Source organism: Cricetulus griseus, chromosome 2 (genome assembly GCF_003668045.3).
Source record: "Cricetulus griseus strain 17A/GY chromosome 2, alternate assembly CriGri-PICRH-1.0, whole genome shotgun sequence".
Lineage (NCBI taxonomy): Eukaryota > Metazoa > Chordata > Mammalia > Rodentia > Cricetidae > Cricetulus > Cricetulus griseus.
In genome coordinates this window covers 420,696,845-420,703,499 of record NC_048595.1, presented here as the reverse complement: position 1 = coordinate 420,703,499, position 6,655 = coordinate 420,696,845, and the positions used below count along the sequence as shown (strand labels likewise).

At 41.9% G+C, this 6,655-nt stretch overlaps 1 pseudogene; it reads right to left on the bottom strand.

The window, feature by feature from the left end:
- Positions 1-4,263: 4,263 nt before the first annotated feature.
- On the bottom strand, positions 4,264-5,721 carry LOC100758736 (annotated as a pseudogene).
- Between the last annotated feature and the right edge of the window lie 934 nt (positions 5,722-6,655).

The window sequence follows — 6,655 nt, the reverse complement described above, 5'->3', positions numbered from 1 at the left end:
CATGCTCTCCAAAGCCCCCAATGGGAGCTGGAAAACAGGTTCCTCTCTGATCCCTACTGACTCCATCCAATGTCCCCTGTTTACTTCTGAAGGCATCATTGTTTCTTAAAGTTAATTAATGTTTTACTAAACTATACCATACATTTGGGAAATGTGCAAAATTCTTAGACATAAAAACCTGATAGATGGATTACCACCAGTCCCTAGAAGCACCTTCATACCCTAACCCTAATCCTAGCCCAGTCTTGCATACCCACCCTCCTCTGCAGAGGGCTCCACCTTCCTGTCTTCCAAGGTCATCAGTTACTTTTAATTGGTTTTGAATTTTATGCAAATGTAATCCTTCAGGATATGTTGGGTTTTATGAATTTTTAAGTCAAAATTGTGTAAGATTGGCCTCCCTTATCTCACCTGCCTGTCATTTGTCCATTTTCATTGCCATATGGTATTCCACAGTCTGAATGTGCCATACTATATCCAAACATAAGTGGACATTTTGCTAGGCTTCAGTTTTATACTACACTGAATAATGTTGACATGGGTGTGCATATACATTTTGCCAGTTGGTTCTTGGAACTTGCCTAAGAATTGTAGAATGACAAGCAGACGGGCAGCCACTGCCCTTGGAATCCGTGTTCTCCACTCTCCTTAAGAGGTCAGAATTACCAAGGACTACTGACCAAGAGTCTGACCATCAGCAATCCCTCTCCTATTGCCACAACCCCCTCTCTTGAGGTGGCATCTGTACTGTGTGCCCTTCCCTGCCACCATCTGGGATTTTCTGTCCCTTTCTTATTCCCTTCTTGCCAGAATTACATACTACAGTACCAGAATTACACAATGAAGCAAGCTCTGAACAATTTTAATCACTATAAATGCCCTTCCTTAAGAAACACTACACCCTGCCTCCAAGAAAAGCAGCAACTAGGCATGCCAAGAACCAGGCCGACTCCATTTCCTCAGGGCTTACGGTCTCCACCAGAAGACATCATCCCTGAGCACCAGCCCCAGCTTGGCCCTGGATTTGGCATGACCCTTAACAAGGCAACGGAAAGCAAAAGGAGAAAAATATCACCCTTCTCCTATTTACCCAGGGATTGAATTTATTGAGTGTTAAAGAAACAACGTTGCTTAAAAACTTAGTGATGAAAGGCATGTGAATGAAGGGGGAAAAAAGCCCTGCATTACCTCTTCCCAGTTCTTTATCAAGTCATCGGTTAAGCACCCACCTATTCTTAAGCAGAAATAGTTGATGACATTTCAGAACACCTTTGGAAGATCTTCACTCCCCAGTTAGTATGGTTTATTTTTAACTGAAGATCCCTTCGCTCATCATCACTAGTCTCTGTTAAGTCTGAGCTAAAGACTGTTCTCTTTATAGTAAGACATGTAACTGATTGCTTGTACACCTCCTTTTCTCTTTCTTGGAGGTAAGTCAGTTTCTCTCTGAAAGTAATGCTGATGCCCCACATTTTTAGATTGGCTTCTAATACTTGATTATATGCTCATCAACAGTCTTCTGGGCCAACTATTCCAATTATTCTCGATGCTGAAATTTGGAGAATAATATCTGTCCCAAACAATTTAATTATAACAAATGCTGAAAGCTGCTTTGAGGTCATTATATGTTGGCAACTGGAGATCCCTCAGAGAACCAGCTAGATGAATCCCAGGTACCACAGAGCCCATTTCCTAAATGTAGCAGGAAACAAATAGCTAAAATACTGAAAAATTACAGTGACCATAAGAAAGAGTACATACAATTCCTGTGCTACATAATGACACATTGCCGGGGGGGGGGTGCTTAAATTAAGATGTCATATGTGGATTAAAATCTAAGTGATCTGAGGTGGAAGCCATGAAAGGTGCACAGGAAAATATTCCAGCAAAGGGTAGAGATGTGACAGGCCTGAGTGGGAAGGTAAGGATGAATACAGCATGAGAGAGCTGTGGAGAGTTTAGAGGGAGGTAGAGGACAGAGGAAGTCCAGCCTTGTTGTCCATCATTTGGAGTTTTCTAAGTTCCATGTGAGTGTTCCTTTGGTGGCTTATCACATGTATGAGTTTTTCACTGGATGATGAGTGTCTAGCCATTGTGTGCTCTTTCAGATTCTGGTACCCAACACACCCAAGATCTTCACCCATCATACTCATAGTACCCTAGAAGTTCTTTTTTATTCCCTGAGCCCCCCCATTTCCTCTAAAGGATAACCTATTAATCATTTGTATGAGCTGGCATATTATTCTCTTTTAAAAGATATTTATATGGTCTATGTGGATACACACTCACATAGAGGTCAGAGAACAACTTGTTGATTGGTTCTCTCTTTCCCTCACATGGGGTCAAGTTCACAGGTCATCAGGGTTGGCAGGGGATTCTTTTACCCACTGAACCACCTTGCCACCCTGCTAATATGTTATTCTATTCTATTCTAAGTGAATAAATAACACATCATACCTATATTTTCCACATGTAATTATCCTTCCTTTAGTCAATAGGAAGCAATAATTAAGGGACTGAATTGCATTTAAATTCTATTTCTGGTTTTGACTCTTTTCCTGTAATGTACTACTTTGTGTCTTTTAAGGTTTTTAGTCTGCAAGGTGGAAATGATGCCTGCTGGGAGTTGCTATATGATTAGAGGAGATGGCATACATTAACTTCCAATGGGTGACTGTTAACAATGAAATTACCTTTTGAAAACAAACAAACTTTAGAATTCTTCAATAAATAAATAAAGCCAGGCATGGGGTCTTATCAAATACAAGATATACCTCTTCATTTGTCTAACTTTATATTTAAGCCTTCTTGAAACTAAAAACAATTTCCAGCTATCACATAACTCGTTAGTAGCAAGCCAGCTAAATCTGGAACAATTCAACCCTTCAGCACCTGCTGTGGCTTTGAGTTTGGGTTGTATGAACTACATAATCATTATCTGAATCAATCACAAATGTGGTCTGATTCCTGGGGAGACAAATTGAGGTTGGAATAGTGAGTGGTTTAACAAATTTTGCTCAGTAGAGCTTGGGATGTTCAGAATCATGAACTCTACTCAATTTAAGGGAAAAAGTCAATAGGAAGACATGGTTTCCATGTAGATTTCATTCAAAGGGGGACTGTAATTTTCAGACTGATCAGACAAGAAAATAAACTGAACCAAGTGTGCTAATATCCAAACCAATGGGGATCATTTCTCGTTCAAGCCACCACACTGAGTATTTCGTTAGCCAACAATAACTTTTCTCTCAGAATGTATAAGCGACCATACAGTCCTATCTCAAGAAGACTAGACTTTACTCTTTAATAGTCCCTCTCTCAAGGAAAGTACTAAATAAATATCTGTGCTTTGAGGAAGCATTCCCATGAGTTTACATGCCCAAAAATCTGGGTATATGGGTGAATGAATGATTGAGAGAAGAAAGAAAATTACAGAATGAAGTTCTGATGCTGAGCTGGTTAGGGTCCCTCTTCTCCAATGTTTGCATTACAAACTGGAAATCCATTTCCCCACTCCTCTTTCCTCACAGGAGTTTGCTAAATGATGGGTAAAAATCCATTATTCACTTTGAGCTCTCAAAATCATTTTTTTTTAAAATTGCTGTCACTGTACTTGGCCTTCCAATCTGCTGGTTATATGGGATTCCTACTTTACTCTGAGGATACCTTGCCAAGATAAGTGTTTGCGTTTTAACACCTGCCCCCTCTCTCCCAGCCTCCAGAAAGGTCATGGGTATGGCTACTTCAGTTTGCCATCTTACCCTACCATTTTAAAGCTATTTTTCTAATTGGCTTTGTATTTTCTGATACTAATGACATTTATTGCACATGAGTCCCTGTAAGGAGTAGTGTATATTTCTTTCTTGTTTTGCCTAGAATCCTTCCCCTCCTTTCTTCCTCTGATTGTCAACCCAATTACAGGACTTTCGGTGACAGGTTGTAGGGAGTCATCTGTCCTGTCTGGTGTGTGGCTCTTTAGTGAGGCCATCTCAGGTCCATCCCAGGAGCTCAGGAGGCAGAGACTTGATTAACTCTCCTATACTCAGCTGCCACTCACAGCGAAAGTGCAGTACCTTGCCATTTTACTATTATTGCCAGTGGTTATCAATAATAAGATAATTAAAACAAAAAGTCTCTGTTCTGACCATCCCTCAGCCTTCTGCTAGGACAGGGATGCACAAACTATTTAAGTGCATAGGCAGTTTTGTTTTAGTTCAAATAACACCAGTCCTGTTTCCTATTAGTTCTCTCAGCTCAGTAGATTCAGGGGAGCTGACCTATTCTCCTTCCTGTCTCCTCCACCAGGTATTCCCTTTGCACATGCACCTCTTCCCTGCTACTCATTGAACTGAGCATCAGGACACCAACACCTTCCCTGAGCTCCTGCTGGCCAATGATGGCCACTAGTGAAATGCCTACTTCCCCAAAGTACCTCTGCTGGTTCAGTAACTTTGGGTTCTTCTTGTCAAGAAGCTCTGCCTTGATCCCAGAATCCCACAGCTCTGAGAAAAGCTTCAGTCTCCCCTCCTGCAGCTTATTCTGTGAGGATGCCAGAAGCATCCTGTGTCTCTGTGGTCCATGTGGTTTCCTCCAACGTCTCTAATCTTTGCTCAACACTGGAGAAGACCACCTCCGCTCCAAAGCTGACCCTTGGCGTCTTGAATCCTTGGGAGTCAGGCATGCCTACTGGCCCATTGTTACATTCTCCATCAGCTATACTGTCATACTGTCCACATCTAAAGGTTCTTCCTATGCCGGGTTGGGCTCTGTGGCAGCACTGCTTCACAGATGAACCCAGCATAATATGCAGTCCAACCCTTTAGCAGGACTTAGGTTAAATGAGATTTGGTCATCAGTTCCATACTCAAGTAACAGCTTTAGGTCTTCCAAACCCTTGAATGCCTGCTTGTTTGGAAACAGTTTAGTATCCTGGCACAGAGCACCCCAGCATGTTGCCAGACATAGTCTCCAATGATGTCAGCTGTTTCAGGTGTGAGGCCCTTGTCTTCCACCATCTCTCACTTCCTTTTCTCCCAGGATCCCTTATACTACTTGTCCATCGAGGAGCAGATGGTGCAGAATTTGCTACCAGGGACACCACAGATGGTAAACATTCTACCTAGGATGCACAGGTCATTTACCTTGACCAGGAAGTTGCCTATCTAAAGTGAACCCAGGATCTCATACATGACCTTCAGGCATTCTGAATCAGGAATCAGAGAGTCAAAACTACACCAGTAAGTTTCACCATTATGGCCTTGGGCTATAGCTGGGTTAACCCAGCAACATGTCTTAACTACGTGGTAATAAATGTTGATCAGTGTATTCATGTCAAATATGGAGAGAAGGGGATAGTGAAGTCATAAAAAGGGACAGCTGTTGAAATCACACATAAGCTTGGCATCATCTCTGTACTCTTTCCAATCAGTGTTCCCTGTAGCTCAAACCCAGGTTTATCAGTCACGTGCCCAACATGACACGGAAGCACTGGATGGTGTCATCAAAAACCATCTCCCTAACTGCCATCTTCCATATTCAAGTCTCTTGTACACTTGGGGGTTTTGAGCACAAACTTCTGATTTCATCATGGCCCACCTGTGTCTTCAGTGTCTTCCATTTGGCCACTTCCTTCTCTATCTGCCAGGCTCTTTGCTGCTTGGGGCCCTGCACATGCTCTTCCCGAGGTCACACAAGCTCCTCTAACCCAGCATCATCTGCCATCCTGGCTGCCAGCCAGAACAGACTGCTCTCTTGCTAGCCTTGGTGGACTCACAGTTGGCTTTATTAATGATAAGAATTCAGTCTTTCTAACTCTGTTATCAGAGCCCCATTTTTATCTTCTCCCCAGTGCTCTTGTCAGTTTCCCAAGAGAATATGAAGAACTCCAATTGATTCACCCACTATTACCTGATAATAACGCCACATTACTGGTGCATACTGCAATGTACACCGGGCTTAAAACTGTTGAACAGTATGTATGAGATAAGTAAGTTGCAGCTGTTGCCTTGTCAGTAGCTGTGTATGCAAGGCTGTTGTATAAGCCAGGGAAATAAAGGGGAATGCTGGTCGTTCCAGTTTTAAAGACAAGTATTCTATCTGAATCAAATAAGAAATGGACTAGCATGTGGCAGAGCTTAACCACGTGGTAAGCCACAGTGCCTTTGCCCTCTCCTGTCATTCCCCTGAGCTTTGGTAAGCATCTAAAAAAACTGCCAGAGCAAATGGTACAGTTACACATATAAGGAACACTTGAAAGATCTGGACAGTCATCAGCTGCCACTAAGAACACGAATCCTCAGCTGTTGCCCTTTCCCCCCTTACAAGCTGGTGTCACATAGCCCCATATGTGGGTCAATAGAGAAATTCCATTTTAATTCTGATTGCCATATCAAATTAAATCAGCATTATAAATTCTAAAGGCCTCTAAATTATTCTTCCACAAGTGATTCTCTATGTGACTCATGATACCTAAATGACAAACATACACGTTGGTTTAGTAGTACTATTTTTAAAGTGCATGTTATACCTTACCAAATATACAAAGAAAAATTACCGAGTAGGAAGGAAATCAAGTGCTCCTTTCTTTCTCACCTCCCTCCTCTTTCCTTTCTTTTTGTTAAGTTTTAGGTTTAATTATTCCGTATTTGTTTTCCTT